Source organism: Nannobrachium achirus, assembly GCF_963921795.1.
Source record: "Nannobrachium achirus genome assembly, chromosome: 19".
NCBI classification, from domain to species: Eukaryota; Metazoa; Chordata; class Actinopteri; order Myctophiformes; family Myctophidae; genus Nannobrachium; species Nannobrachium achirus.
Window position 1 is genome coordinate 13,848,304 of NC_137826.1, and position 14,980 is coordinate 13,863,283.

At 42.1% G+C, this 14,980-nt stretch overlaps 1 pseudogene across 1 annotated transcript in view; it reads left to right on the plus strand.

The window, feature by feature from the left end:
* Positions 1 to 14,980, plus strand: part of LOC308304623 (kin of IRRE-like protein 3) — a 171,280-nt pseudogene that overhangs the window by 132,559 nt on the left and 23,741 nt on the right. Inside the window, exons 8-11 of the transcript in view lie at positions 2,405 to 2,532; positions 3,024 to 3,150; positions 11,469 to 11,569; positions 13,697 to 13,895. The product of the transcript in view is annotated as a kin of IRRE-like protein 3 (transcript). The remainder of the gene's footprint in view (positions 1 to 2,404; positions 2,533 to 3,023; positions 3,151 to 11,468; positions 11,570 to 13,696; positions 13,896 to 14,980) is intronic.

The window sequence follows — 14,980 nt, forward strand, 5'->3', positions numbered from 1 at the left end:
TCGTCGCTGTCGGGCAGAAACCTCTTATCCCCATATTTTAACTATTTGTGGGTTTATCTTTTTCATAAATGAACGCCTTACTTGGTCATACAACACAGCGTCACACAAAAGCATCATAAATACAGTGATGTTTTTAAAGCAAATTTCGATTTGGTTTTAGTCATAGTCTTTTGAATAAAATTTCATTTAGTTTTAGTCATAATTTAGTCACCTGAAACATTTTAGTTTTAGTCTAGTTTTAGTTGACTGAATATCATAAGATTTTAGGCGACTAAATCTACAGTTGATTTAGTAAACTAAAATGTATTTTGGCAGGCCTTGATGGCATCGTAATGACTGATTTTACATTTGGTTGCGTGCTGCGTTGTGAGCTTGTATATCATATATCATAGTAGTCTAGTCTTTATTTTGCTAACAAAATTGTCAATATATTTAGTCTTAGTTTTAGTCATCACAGCTTAGTTTTTATTGATTTATTTATTTCAGTGAAAAGAAACGCAGTCGTCAAACATTTTTCGTCATAGTTTTAGTCAACACTGCATAAATAGCAGATCTGCAAGCTCGAGGCATGGCTCCAGACATTGCCATTATGTTTTCACCCGACAGAGATATGGTTTGCATAAATATACCGTGCAAAGTCACTTTGGGTTGGGTTCTTTTGGTTACCTTTGTACACAATTTAAAACGGATACAGTGCTCTGTCAGAAATCACGTGGACGTTCAGGACGACACCAGTTAAGAATGAGAATCATCTTCATTTTCACATCACAGCACAGCTTTACAGGTGTAAAACTGAAAGACTGAAAGAACATAATACGAAAGGAGTTGGGCAGGGGAAGGAAAGAAAAGACGGAATAAAAAATAGTCAGGTATCTACACATTTACACATAGCATATCAAGAAGCACACCATTAAGCACAGTGTTTATTAGGACATAAATAAAGGATGGATGAGGGGAGGGGGACGGAGGTTCCGGCAGGGCTGCTGACCCAGGAGTCTTTGGCGAGTGGAGCTAGTTTGCATCGTCAGCACCGCTTCCGTGGACGGGGGGAGAGAGACCCCCAGTAGGAACCTAGAGAGAGAGAGAGAGAGAGAGAGAGAGAGAGAGGGAGAGGGAGAAGGAGAGAGAGAGGGAGGGAGGGAGAGCTAGAGGGAGACAGAGAGATGATTGGTGTGTAGGGTGGAGTAAAGATGTGGTTCTCCGCCTCCTGAACATCTGTTGTCCCAACTCAGTTTAAAACCATTCAATCTCTCGAAAAAGAAAAAAATGAAAGAAAAAAGATAGTGTCAGCATTCATGAAATACATTTCAGTCAAGACAACTTGTGAATGAATAAAAGTTAAGATTATATATATAGGGTTATATAGGGATATATATATATATATATATATATATATATATATATATATATATATATATATATATATATATAATATATCTGCAATATATATCTGAGAAAGCATGCAAGCAACTGCAGCAACTGCAGTGAGTTTTCTGACTGAATTTGCTCTCGCGCAGGTACTCTGAGAGCTTGTAGATCTGCTATTTTTGAATAGCCAACCAATGTATCTGTACCACTAAAAGCTCCCAATCTACGCTTTTAACCCAAGCTTCTGTGTCATTTTAGATTTGAGCGTTGGCTATTCAAAAATAGCATATATACAAGCTCACAGCAGGGACATGTTTGTACGAGCTTGTACATCTGCTATTTTTGAAATCTTTTGGAACATCTTGGAAATGTGAGAACTACTTATTTATAAGGCATTCGTAGGATCAACTCAACTTTTATCTCCATTGAGTACCTGGTTGATCTCTCTCTCTCTCTCTCTCTCTCTCTCTCTCTCTCTCTCTCTCTCTCTCTCTCTCTCTCTCTCTCTCTCTCTCTCTCTCTCTCTGCAAGTTTCTTGATGTTTTTGGTTCGTCGACTAAAACGATGACAAAAAATGTTTGTCGACTGCGTTTTTTTTCACTGACGAAAACTAAATAAAAACGAATTAAAAACTAAGCTGTGATGACTAAAACTAAGACTAAATATCGTCAACAAAATAAAAACTAGACTAAAACATTAGGGAGTCATTTTATGTTTGGTTGCTTTCAGGTGTTGCGTGCTGAATATAGCAGCTTGTAGATCTGCTATTTTCAGCACGCAATCAAGTGTAAAATCAGTCATTACGATGCCATCATGGCCTCCCAAAATACATTTCAATTGACCTAATCAACTGTAGATTTAGTCGCCATAAAATCTTATGATATTTAGTCGACTAAAATTAGACTAAAACCAAAACTTTTCAGGTGACAAAATTATGACTAAAACTAGATGACATTTTATTCAAAAGACTATGACTAAAACTGAATCAAAATTTGCTGTCAAAAACAACACTGGTTTGGTTTCTCTCTGTGATCAGTTGGGCCCAGGATGGCAGCAGAGCCCCACTCCCTGCAGGTGGACCAGGGGTCTGACGCTGTGTTCAACTGTGCGTGGACGGGAAACCCCTCCCTGACCATCGTGTGGATGAAGCGGGGCTCGGGAGTGGTACGTATCGCTGACGTGTGCTGTATATATCGTCGTTATCGGGTGAAAACCTTGTATGTCCAAAACCGTTCGTTTTGCATTTATCATTTTTAAAATGATTTGAACTAGTGAAAACAGCCGATCTACAAGCACACAACGCCTCGCGGTGCGAGGCGTTGTGTGCTTGTAGATCGGCTGTTTTCACTACTTTTGTGCAACGGGTCTTGTATGATGAAGAAGGGCTTTACTTCACGAAAAAAGTTCCAGGGACCCCCCCCAGAAGCAGAATTTGAGTTACATATGTTCACTTAAAAAATACTCAAAGATTTCCACACATTTTCACGACTTTTCAAAAATAGCAGATCTACAAGCTCGCAGCGCGGCACTCGGTGCCGCGCTGTGAGCTTGTATATCTGCTATTTTGCGATAGCTATGAAAGGCGAGCTACGAAACGCAACAAAACCTGAGCAGACCTCTGTGTGCCCTTTCAACCCACTTCCCTCAACACACAGGCGCTCAGCAACAAGAACACTCTGACTTTGAAGGCGGTGAAGCCGGAGGATGCTGGGAAGTATGTGTGTCGGGCCGTGGTCCCAAGGGTGGGCGCTGCGGAGAAGGAGGTGTCTCTCACGGTGAATGGTAAGCATACGCCGTTAACTCCACTGACGAATGTGAACACTTTATCGGGACGAAAGCCTTGATTTATGCCACGCGACAAAGGCGGCGTCGCGTGGGTCGTGGCTGCGCTATTTTCAGAATTAAGCGGTAAAGCTGAGTAAGAAGCATTCGAGTCTTCATTACACATTTTTCTAAGTTCACTTAAAAAAAATGTTTTTCTTCTTCTTCTTCAGTCTCTTTCTCTCGTTGTGTTTCCTTGTTTGTTTGTTATTTCTTATGGTCTGTACAGCCCGCTATACAATTTCTTTAAATGCAAATGAAGAACTGAAAATGATGTGTTAACACCGTTAACATTCTGACCCCAACAAAAAGGTCCACGGCTTTGCTTGCATCAATCATAAGGACGACAGAGAAAAAAAGGGCAGCTGACAGGCTGGAAAGCACAGTGTTGCTGCTGTATGTTGATTTCTCACTGGCTTGCATATTTCTTTTCCAAATATAGCTGGTAGTCTGTCTGATCCACCACCCTCCTCCCCCCCAGCAAAATACACTACAAACAGGCCAGCTGCGTTAGCCATAACACTGCCTTTGCCTTGGCAAACTCTTGTGTCGCTGGAAAAAAGGGGGATAAAAGGTTAAGAAAGCATTAGTACATCAATTTGTATAGGGAAAAGAAAATCTCCTTTTCGGAGCCCTGCGATTTCAGGTCACAGTTAATTGAAGCATTGCCACCTTTTTTGAAAGAATCAATACGTATAAAGACACATGGACAGTTTAATAAAATGACTTCCGCAAGGTCAGCTGGATTGTCAGCATATTGACTTGGCTCCTTTGTAAGTGCTGATTTTTCCAAAGGCATAAAAGCTTTGGGCGCACATGGGTGACTTCAATTCACTGTCAAGTCCTATACGGGATGGGTAGTTTCATCCAATTTCTTAGTAAAAAAAAAGAAGGAAAAAAAAAGCCCTTGTACATATTCCGATTGATATACATAATACATTTGATGAATTGCAAGTCCGAATGAATTCAAAATGCATTGAAAATGTTAGATTATACATTATACAAATGTCCCACCTCAGATATTTCTGGATGCACAAGCAAGGCGGCATGCAGGCCTTTTAAACTAACCCATTTAAATACATACTGTAAACTACGGTTATCTACTAGTTGAGTACTGATAACGTCATGGTTATCAGTTATATGTTTGGTAGGGTCCCTCTCTGGTCCTCACAGGTCATCAAAGGCTGAGGTAGAGGCCATGGCTACACGGAGCTGGATATTTCTAAAGCTAGACATTTTTTGTGCTGTTGGGGCTTGCAGCCACATGAAGCTGGATATTTCAGCCGCGAAGCTGGATATTTTTTAAACCGGAAGTGAAGACATTGAAAAATATCCGATTCACTGGATCTGTGTAGACAGGGAACCCGGATATCTCTGAAGACTTTACTGTGTGTGTGCTTGTTAGACTTAGTTATCTTTGTCGTGTGGACCTAGACATTTAAAAAAAATATATATATAGGTCCACACAGAGCTGGATATTTCATATATCCCGGTTTTTCAGATATCCACATAGAAAAATATCTAGGTCCACACGACAAAGATATCTAGGTCTAACAAGCACACACACAGTAAAGTCCTCAGAGATATCCGGGTTCCCTGTCTACACGGATCCAGTGAATCGGATATTTTTCAATCTCTCCACTTATTTATCCGGATTCAAAAATATCCAGTTTCGCGGCCGAAATATCCAGCTTCGTGTGGCTGCAAGCCCCAACAGCACCAAAAAATGTCTAGATTCAGAAATATCCAGCTTCATGTAGCCGGCACCTGAGAGAAAAAAACAAATCCTAAAAGTCAGCTTTGAACACAATAAAGTGGGAGGAAGGACTCTCTTAACCCATTTAAAGGACAACTTTGTTTTTTTACAACAAGGGTTCATATTTTAGATTGTAAGTAGAGAAAAGAAAAGATTAGTGTTAAAATGTTTTCATTTACTGCTTTCTATTGTTTCAGCGATTTTAGTATTTTGATTTCAGTGGTTGGGGGCATGCATACAAGTGTCTAAATATGTCTTTTTAGACACAATAAGCCAGCAATTTCTTTGTTACTATTTACACTAGCCCACTTCTGCCCATGAACGATCGCGTTGCATCTTGGGAATGGGCTTATTGTGTCTGAAATTACATATTTAGCCACTTGCATGCATGCCCCCAACCTGGGGGCATGCATGCAAATCAAAATCACTAAAATGATAGAAAGAAGTAACTGAAAACATTTTAACACTCATCTTTTCTTTTCTCTAATGAATATCTAAAATATGAACCCTTGTTGTAAAAAAACAAAGTTGTCCTTTAAAGCCAACGCTAGATTTTAGCATTGGCTATTAGAAAATAGCAGATGTACAAGCTCGCACATCTTCTATTTTTTAACACTTTTTGAAAAGTCTAGAGATCTACTGATTTAGAAGCATGTCTTTTAATGGGTTTGACTAGAGGAGTGTCTGTGAGAACGGGAAACAAAGCAAATTCTCCGAGCAGGAATATGACAACGTTTCTTGAGATTTACGATAAATATACGAGTAAATGAGACCACCAACGGGGGGGAAGTGCTGCCACCTCTCAGCAGTGGCGTCAGTTCAGAAAAAGCTATGGTATGGCAACAGGCATGATACATTTATTTTAAGAAGTACATTCTATTCTTCTTCTTTGGCTGGATATGGCAACCTGGAATTGTTGTTCAAGTGCAGCTAAACTTGGCATGTTAGAAAACGTGTGACAATTAACAATAATGCATTGCACCTGTGCAGCTGACCTGCGGAACCTGGGAATACACCATTTTGTCAAGATGGGGAGAATAAAAGTGTGGAGAATATAATTATAATACCTCGTTAAAGTGACCATTTTGTAAAATTTTGCATTTGTAGTTATGTTACTGTAATTTAAACAACATAATAAGCAGAACAGACAGACAAAGAGACATTCATGGATTTATATTTAAAAGTAACTTTTATTTTCCCCCCTGAACCCAGGGTATGGCAGCTGCAAACCCCTGCCATAACCAATTGACGCCCCTGCCTCTCAGGCGTGTGCCAAAACAGGGGCGTCAATTGGGTATGGCAGGGGTATGCAGCTGCCATACCCTGGGTCCAGGGGGGAGAATACAAGTTACCTGTACTTTAAAATATAAATCCATGAATGTCTCTTTGTCTATCTGTGCTGGTTATGTTGTTAAATTACATTAAAATAACTACAAATGCTAAATTTAACAAGGTATTATAATATTCTCCACACTTTTATTCTCTCCATTTTGACAATAGTATATTCCCAGATTCCGCAGGTCAGCTGCACAGGTGCAATTCATTATTGTTAATTGTTTGTGGCACGTTTATGCCAAGTTTATCCGCACTTGAACAACTGTTCCAGACTGCCATATGCAGCCCAAAAAACCATAGACATTTTGGGGGGGAAATAGAACTTGTACTTCTTAAAATAAATGTATCATGCCTGTTGCTAAGGTATGGCAACATGACTTCGCGCACGTGCAAGACACCAGCCATGTTGCCATACCTTACCTTTTTCTGAACTGACGCCACTGTGCCAAAAGAATCAGGTCGTCTCCACTACAATAAGTAATCCAAGGTTATTATTCCACGCACTCTAAGGGGCACTAGAGCTGCCGCCCTGTATTTAGTTATTACACTCCAGGCTAGACTTTTGGTATTCCTGCAGTGCCATGGGAGGGTGAATGAAATAGTTTTCATGAATGTTGTAACGTCTGTTCTGCCGTTTCCCGAACCGAGGTGCTGAATACTTTGGCTGTTAATTCTGAGATCTAGAAGGGAGCATATAGTGCTTTGGGGGGAAAAAAAGTAAACACCTTTTCTGCATTCCAAAATGCAATACTGTTGCGATCACACCCGTTTTTCTCACCGTTTTTCTCACCTTTCCGCCGTTAAAGTTTGCACGTAAAGTTCTACACCTCGTTTATACACAGCTCACGTATGGCTGAAGTACTGTAGGAACACAGGAGGGAAGTTCAGAGCACAGCTCCAAATAGCTATTGCGCTGCGACGCGTTGTGAGCTTGTAGATCAGCTATTTTTGGCATGCAACCAAGCGTAAAATCAGGCATTGCGAAGCTTGTAGATCTTCTGTTTTTGAGAAAATCTTGAACATTTGCGCAAATCTTTATATATTTTTATAAGAGAACACTTTTAACTAAAATCTTTGCTTCTGGGGGTCCATGGAACAAAACATTTACTGATGGCGGTCCGTGGCCAAATACATATCCTTTTGAGGGTCCTTGACATGAAAATAGATATGATATGAAATATTTGTAAATTCATATTGAAACATAATGGCAAATAAACAAAAAGAAAATAGATATGATATAGAAACATGAGTTTTTCAGAAAACTGTTAAGATTTAGAAGACATTTGCAGTCTAGAATCAGGTCTTATTGGGTTAATGCCCTAGTGAGCTACAGCGTCACACACAGTACCAAAAGCAGCAGATCTACAAGCTCAAAGCCGGCACGAAGTGGTGTGAAGCGACGCGTTTAGAGCTTGTAGATCTGCTACTTTTGCTATTTTTGAATTCCTGAACAGTAACAGACAGTGTTGGACATAATGAGGTCTCCAGAGACGATATCAAACACGTTTGATGTGTTGTAATCGGCACAAACCCGAGTGTGTTCACAAACCTACAGTGTTCCTGTAGTTTTGTGATTCCCGATCCATGCTCGTCGTCGGCAAGTGTTTGCACCTCTGTAATGGAGTGTACTGTACTTGTCAACAAATAATGACTGTGTAATCTGCGAAAGTTACTAATGTTGTGATGCTTTTCACAGTCTTTCAAGGCTTCTAAAAGAGTGTTCAAGGGGTAACAGCGCGTGGCACATCTCTCCGAGTGCATTTCTACAGTAGTCTCATTTGTTTATAGCCACGTTAACATAATTGACCAGAAAAGCAGAAATATCAGTCTGAAACCATGCATAGTGTGTTCGCCATTACGGATTATGCACTTTTAAGGCTCCTGGGGGGCATCAGAAGGTAAAGCCTATGATTTAAAATAACATATTCCTAACAGATATACTGTAAAAAGTGCTCCCGCGGAGAGTGCTATACAGTATCAACACCCTTTCCGCAGGTGCAAAATGCGTTATTCTCGTCGAGCGGCTCGTTTTGGAAGTCACATTGTGGCGGAATCGTAAATTAAGCTTCACAAGGGTGACACTTTCCCGCCTCCTCTCTCTCTGACGCCTTCACATGTCCTTATGGAATCCGCCGTTCGCAGCTCCTCGTATGTATACCTCCTCTGGCCATGTCCCACACTGAGACCACCAAACCAGATACCGCCGTGTCTAATTATAGCGCTCATTTGTGCTTCTTGTTCCCTTGTCAGATAAGAGGACCCCGGTAGGACCCCGGTGAGAATAATGTCTCAATGTCTGTGGCCCTGATTTTACAGAGTCCCCCTCTCCACTCCCACCCCTCCACTAGAGCAGTGGTTCTCAACCTTTTCAGGCCGTGACCCCCAAAATAATCATATTTTAACTGGGGACGCCCCCACCCTGACGAGCACTAAGAGTTGAGACATTACATTTTGTATAACACGGTTCTATCGTGAAAATAGCAGATCTACATGTTCACAACGCCTCGCGTTGCGAGGCGTTGTGACTTGTGAACACGTAGATCTGCTATTTTCACAATTTCTGCCTCTAATATTTGACAATTTGGCCCATGTTTAATTTGTCTTTTTAATGTATTAAAAAGTCCTTGAAGTGTCACTTTAGAAATGTGCAGATATCCCTATACATTTAAACTTTATGTTGGTTTGTATACTGTTGAGTGAGAAAACAATGTTGCACATTAAGGTAATCATCTGGAGACCCCCCAAAATAATTTGGGGACCCCCCTGGGGGTCCCGACCCACAGGTTGAGAACCACTGCTCTAGAGTAGAACCTGTGGCCGGTTCTACTCCTAAAAGTTAATGGAAAAAACGACAGTGCAGGGACGTGCAGAGAATATTAGAGAGGCAGGGGCTGAAATTTCTAAAAGGACCTTTTGGTGAAAATATCGAAAATAGCCGACCTCCAAGCTCACAACGCGTTGCAGCGTGACACGTTGTGAGCTTGTGAGCCTTGTTTGATTTCTACACAGAGGGCAATTCTTTCAACATAAGATGCTGCATTAAAGTTCAGGAGAGTTTGGACAAGGCAATTCTCTTGAATGCTGCCTTCAGAGAGGCATTTGCTTTTCTTTCACCATAGTAAAAAACTGCATTTGTGGTCTGCAGTGGGCACTTTTTACAGGCGGATAAAAGGGCAGGGGCTCAAGCCCCCTTTGATGTCTATGTGTGCACGTGCCTGCTACAGTGTATATCAGTCGTGCTCAAAACCTCTCATCAACCAGAAGCAAATATTTGAGTTTTGTTTATATATTAAAAGATTTTGCAGAATAATTTCACGATTTCCCCCAAAAAAGCATATCTACAATACATTTTTAAATTGCCAACCAATGTGCTACTGTATGCGTACGTAGACAGTACTGTAGCTAAAATCTAAAATTGCATGTACGCTTTCTCCACACACACATTTTGTCACTGTCGGGCAGAAACCGTGTATCTCCAAGTTTCAAATTTGTGTTTTTTCACCAAGCAAAGCCCTGCTTCATCATACAAGGCCGTCGCACAAAAGTAGTGAAAACAGCCGATCTACGATGCGAGGCGTTGTGTGCTTGTAGATCGGCTATTTTCACTAGTTTAGTTCATTTTTAAAATGATAAATATAAAACGAACAGTCTTGGACATACAAGGTTTCCACCCGACAACGACGATTTGTCAGTGTCAGGGTCAGTCACAATTCAAATGTAAAAATAAAGTGAACGCTGTGTTCGTAGTACTGATGGATAGGTAGAACCATGATGAAGTCATTGGTGTGCTGAAGCAGTAGAGCTGCTCTATTCACAATCTAGGTCTGAAATCCAAAAAGGTGGGTTGCGGTGCCGCTGGAGAATTCAAATGGCTTCTTTACTAATTCTGCACCTCGCCTCCATCTCTTCTATTCTCTCTCTTTTTTTTTTTTTTTTTGCTTTCTTCCATGTCCCGGTAATATCTGGTCCGTGTCTGTAAAACCGTGACGGGAATTTCTGAGGGGGCTAAAAGCAGGGTAGCAGCCATTGAATTTGGAGTTTTTCACGTTTTCTTTTTTTTTCTTTTTCTCTCAGGGTCAGCAAGTTCTTCATTTGCGGCCGTCGAACCTTTTAAAGCGACAAGGCTGTCGTTATCTGTCGCAGCCGGCCCCCGAGGCCAAAGGTCGGCCCGCTTTTCTCAAAAGATTCTCGGCCTCATTCAGACGGTGCGAAGTGTGCAGTCTGTCTGTGCTACTGTGAAGCGCCCCAGTGTTCCTTGAACCCTCTGAGAGTAAAAAAAAGGGAACCAAATGGACCCGCGAGGGTCCATTTGGTTCCCTTTTTTGTACACTCTCAGAGTCCACGCGCTATCTCTTAGAAAGTCATTGAGCGCAGCAGGTGCGGAATATAACCACAATGACCACTTCTCAAAACCCTCTTATTATCTCGCCACCGGTGCATTCCTCAGCCTTCTCCACCTTCCCTCTTTTTTTTTTGTCCCGCGGGCGTAATTTCTTTCCCAGGACTTTCTGTTGTAAAACATCACGCGAGCGGCTCACGTCCTGTCCTTTCCTTTCCCCAGGGGCGTCACAAGGGGGGATGGGACTGAGTTACTAGGGCCCAAGGTGGAGGGGCCTTAATTGTTTCTGAAAAATAGCAGATATACAAGCTCGCAGCGCGGCACCGAGTGCCGCGCTGCGAGCCTGTAGATCTGCTATTTTTGAGAAGTCGTGAAAACGTGTGCTATTTTTCCAATCGTTAAAGCACAAAATAACGTGTAATAATGCGTACCCAGTCTAAATGGGTTAAACCCCCTCCCCCTATGAAGAACATTCATGGGGGGGCCCGCAGCGAATCCTTGTACCCAGGGCCCAGAATTTGGTGCGACACCCTTGCATTTTCCTAAAAACTACCCCTCACCCCAACGGTAAAAAAAAAAAAAAAAGCTAATTAAAATCACACGATGAATAACGTCTCTGTGTCTTTTTTTACTGTAAATGTAATACGAGCACGCCTCTGCCCTTGCCACCAGTCCACTGTCCCTTGTGGGCCGGATAATGCATGCATGCGCCCCGCCGCCATCGTCAGAGTGATGTACGGCCCCAGTTTATTGTGGTGATTGATTGTCTCTCTCTCTATCTCTCTCTCTCTCTGTCCCTCTTTCTCTGTCTCTCTCTCTCTCTCTCTCTCTCTCTCTCCCTCCCCACAGGTCCGCCCACTATCTCGAGCACCCAGACCCAGCAGGCCCTGTATGGAGAAAAGGGTCAGATCAAGTGCTTCATCCGCAGCACCCCTCCTCCCGACCGCATAGTGAGTCACTTGTCGCCTTTTTTTCCCCTTTTTTCCCAGTGCATTCATGGCCGGCCCGCATGGCCAGCCCTCTCTATAGGTTCCTTTTTGGGGGTCTAAAATTGACCCTTACAAGTCTGTAACTTTGACAGGTGAAATCTCGATATTTCGACGTCCCATTAGTTCGACCAAGGGTTAGGGTTAGGTTTTAGGGTTAGGTTTAGGCATAGTTTTACTGAGGTTAGGGTTAGGTTTAGGCATAGCAGCATTCACTCGGTTAACATTCACCAGGTTAGCATTCACCAGGTTAGCATTCACCAGTGTCGGCAGGTTAGCATTTCGCCAGGTTAGCATTCACCAGCGTTGGACGAATGTGACTTCGAACTATAGAACGTCGTTATAACGCTACGCTCCCATTTTTACAGTGTACAAATGGAAATGGAGCCTGCGATAGTTATTTTATTTGTGGTTTTATTTAGCTGTTACTACTGGTTGTGCAGCTGTATCCTCCCCATCCTCCTCCTTGTAAATGTAGTTACTCATGTTATATGTATTGTTTACAGATTGTTCTGTGTTTATGTATTATGATGTGATCTCTTAAATCATGTAAATGTAGTTACTCATGTTATACGTATTGTTTTGTGTTCTATGGATTATGATATGTGATCTCTTAAATCATGCAACTGAAGGTTAATGTTATGTGCATGTATAATCTGTATATTATGCTTTGCTCTGGGGGGTTCGGGTTCGGGTTGTGATGTATCAGATTATGTCTCATGTTCGAGCAGATCATTTGATTATCACAGCAGAGCTACATCGCCAAACTAAGATGCAATATCATTGCATAACTGGTTATATCATTGCAATAAGTGGTATGGTTAATCTTAATTGGTGTCGTTCATCCTGAGCTGAAACATATAAAAGAACCAAATTTGGCTGTATTTTGGTTTTGTTCCATTGTTTATGTTGACATTCATCCTTTGGAGGGATGTTTTTTGTCAGGGGAAGCTGGCCAGAGCTCTTAATTGCTCCCTTTGAACTTCAAAGGGGTTGTGTACTGAGTTAATTGATTGGGCCATAAAAGTGTCAAGTGCTCGTTAGTGATCTCTCTTTTCAATGAAAGCATCAAATACAACTACCTGTTTGATGCCTGTCATAGAGGGGAGGGGGGATGTGTTTGTATACACACAGACTTGTCTATGTCCCCATTAAAGTTAAGGGGAGACCTTCAAATGTCAAAGTTTGAGAACCACTGGGTACTGTATATCCACCCGACAAACAGCAACGATATTGACCTTTTAAAGGGGCGGAAGTGACTCAGGGGTAGAGAAACCGTCATTAGAACATAGAGTGTTCCCGAAGGGTTCCCAGTTCAATCCCGGGCTCCCCCAGAGTTAGTGTCGAAGACTCCTTGAGCAAGACTCTGAACCCCTAGTTGCTCCCAGTGAGCAGGTTGGTGCCTTGCATGGTTTCCTCCGCCAATGTGTGTGTGAATGTGTGAATGTAATGCACAATCTATGTAAAGCATCTTGGATAAAGGTGCTATACCAGTAAGACTCCCTAAATCGGGAGATAAGCAACCGTCAGGTCGCATACACAAACTTTAGAAGGCAATGGTATCCAACCAGGAGGGAATATGGGAAATGTGACAGATCCATTTTGATGACTTTAGAGATACTGTGTACCGCTTTGCGTGATTTTAGGGCAAAATCTGTAGGAGCAGTGTCCAAAAATGTGTGTTTTTAAAAAATCAGACAGATGGTGGCGCTAGAAGGGACAGATGCATTTTGATGACATGACTGTAGAGATACTGTGTACCACTTTGCATGATTTTAGGGCCAAATCTGTAGGAACAGTGTCAAAAAATGTGTTTTGCAAGGATGGGTGGAGCTAAAAGAGAGCCATGTGAGAAGTGAGGAGGTTGTGGTTTGGCAGCCAAGGCGTACGTGTGCAAAGTGTGGCATGGATCGGGGCAACGGTGGCGGAGACATGAGTAGGGCAAAAGTGTGACGTGTGACAGACTGACAGACAGACAGACAGACAGACAGCCGGTGGAGGTTTTGATAGTAACTGTGACCTGACAGACGCAATAAATGCACCATTTATCATTTAACCCTGTGTTGCCCCTCCCTCCCTCCCTCCCTCAAGGCGTGGTCATGGAAGGAGACGGTGCTGGAGTCGGGGACGTCGGGCCGCTACACGGTGGAGACGGTGAGCACAGAGGAGGGGGTGATCTCCACCCTGACCATGAGTAACATCGTCCCTGCAGACTTCCAGACCATCTACAACTGCACCGCCTGGAACAGCTTCGGATCGGACACCGAGATCATCCGCCTCAAAGAGCAAGGTGAGGAGCAGTGTTGGGGAAAAGTACTCAGGTTTTTTTACTTAACACATATGGTGCCAACCCCGAGTTTCCCGAGTTTGTATTGGTACTACCGCTGTGCCAACCCCGAGTTTCCCGAGTTTGGGCCGTTTTTGAAAAAAAAAAAAAATTTTTTTTTTTTTTTTTTTTTTTTTTCAATTTTTTTTTGGACCTCCAGAAATGTATTAGGCATGATCGCGATCGCGAAATTGCATGTTTAACCCCCATACCAACTCATTCTTTCAAACATGGCAGCCATGTTTGTTTACATCTGAAGAAAACATAATGGCTGATAAATCATGAATGCCTTAACGGATTTCCAAGCGGATTTTTTTGTTTGAAAGCTGTGAACAGCATCTACACACGTGGTGCATCATCTAGGCATGGGCGTGCACCTTTTACACAATTGCACAATTACATGGAAGTCTATGGTAACCATGGCAACGCGAGACATTGAAGAGAAAAAATCATTGCAACATAAGTGTTTTAAGTAAAAGTACCAGTAAGATGCCTAAAGGCCGAGGTCGCGCCATGTCTTGGCCGTCTGGCCAAGAAATTTGGTTCCCCTGGCATCACAGGGATCTCCATATATGGCAATACAAGGGATTTGGTTCCCCTGACATCACAGGGATCTCCATATCTCCATATATGGGCATAAAGGGGATTTGGTTCCCCTAGCATCACAGGGATCTCCATATATGGCAATAAAAGGGATTTGGTTCTCCTGATATTACAGTGATGTCAGAGCGTGATGTCAAGCTCACAACGTGTCGCATCGCAACGCATGGTTAGCTTGTAGATCGTCTATTTTCAAATAGCCTATATGTATAAAATAGGGCTAAATTGGATTAATGGTTTTAGTCCTATTTTAGGGCTAAAATTGGTTTTATAATATAATAATGTATATCTGCAAAGTGACTAGTAACTAAAGTTTTCAAATAAATGTAGTGGATGGAGTAAACTATTACTATTTTGAAAAAACAGCGTCACACAAAAGCGTCAAAAGTACAATAGGGATGCTATAGGGTTGTAAAGTTCCTATCAGACCCCCTGTAGTAACCTTGGGG